At 58.8% G+C, this 998-nt stretch overlaps 1 protein-coding gene across 2 annotated transcripts in view; it reads right to left on the bottom strand.

Moving 5' to 3' along the window:
* The window catches only part of LOC117869185 (zinc finger protein 385C-like), a 182231-nt gene that overhangs the window by 180889 nt on the left and 344 nt on the right, over positions 1-998 (bottom strand). The window lies entirely within an intron of this gene.

Consider the following 998-nt stretch of genomic DNA (forward strand, 5'->3'; position numbering starts at 1 on the left):
TGATTGTTCCCTTCTTCGCAGGGAGGCTGGGGGGACACAATCCACCAGGGACTGAGAGGCTCAGATGCTGGGGTGGGGCAGCTGGGCATATCATGTGGGCATATCGTCTGGGCTGCATTGGCCCCTGCTGGGTGCTCAGTGCCACAGGCACAGACAGACAGGAGCCCAGGGTGACGTCCTCAGGGTCGGAAGGTGGGAAGGTCTGTGCTCCTATCCCTGTTGAGGGCGGGCAGCAGCCAGTGTGGACCGGGATAAGCGGTGGCCGGCCAGTGAAATGCCAGGTCCCAGGCCAGGCTCCAGGCAGCGAGGGCACCAGGCTCCAACTCAGAAATAGCCTCCACCACAAGAACCCAGCTGCAGCCGTCTGTAAGGAGACTGGATTCAATCAAACATGCTGAGATTGCAAAAGTTTGCGTTTCCTTAGAAGAGTGAAAGTTTGCAGGGTTAGGAGTGGAAGGAGCTGGGGAGGGTGAAGGTGTCTCCATGTAGCGAGACACCTACAAACTCCTGTTTCCTGGGAACCTTGGACATTTCCAGCTGCAAGATGCAAACAAAACAGGAAGCAACAATAAAGCAGGAAAACCACCCGGTGCACCCAAAGGGCTGCCTTGCGGACAGCCACTTACAAACAACGGACCCGATTCTGGTCTCCCGTCCTCCCTCCCTCCGACACCTTTGACTCCAGCTGGAGCATCCCGCCTGTTTCTCCAGCTCCATCCCCTTATTGTCTGAGATCATGGCAGAGCAAATGGTTGGGAAGCACAGAATCCGACCCACCCCTGTCCCGGCCGCCTGGGCCCTGCGGGTGGAAGTGTTTAGGGGGCACTCAGGATGTGTCCCCCCCCCGGCTCGCCAAGTGCACGTCACGGGAACCCCGCGGATGCTGGAAGCTCGGACAGGAGCAGGTACCGCTTGGACCAGGCTCTTCTAGTTCACTTCTCTCCTGTCCTGCCGAAATCCGGACTCGCGCTGCATGTGTACAGATCCCCCCCTACCCC

Source organism: Trachemys scripta, chromosome 23, assembly GCF_013100865.1.
Source record: "Trachemys scripta elegans isolate TJP31775 chromosome 23, CAS_Tse_1.0, whole genome shotgun sequence".
Lineage (NCBI taxonomy): Eukaryota > Metazoa > Chordata > Testudines > Emydidae > Trachemys > Trachemys scripta.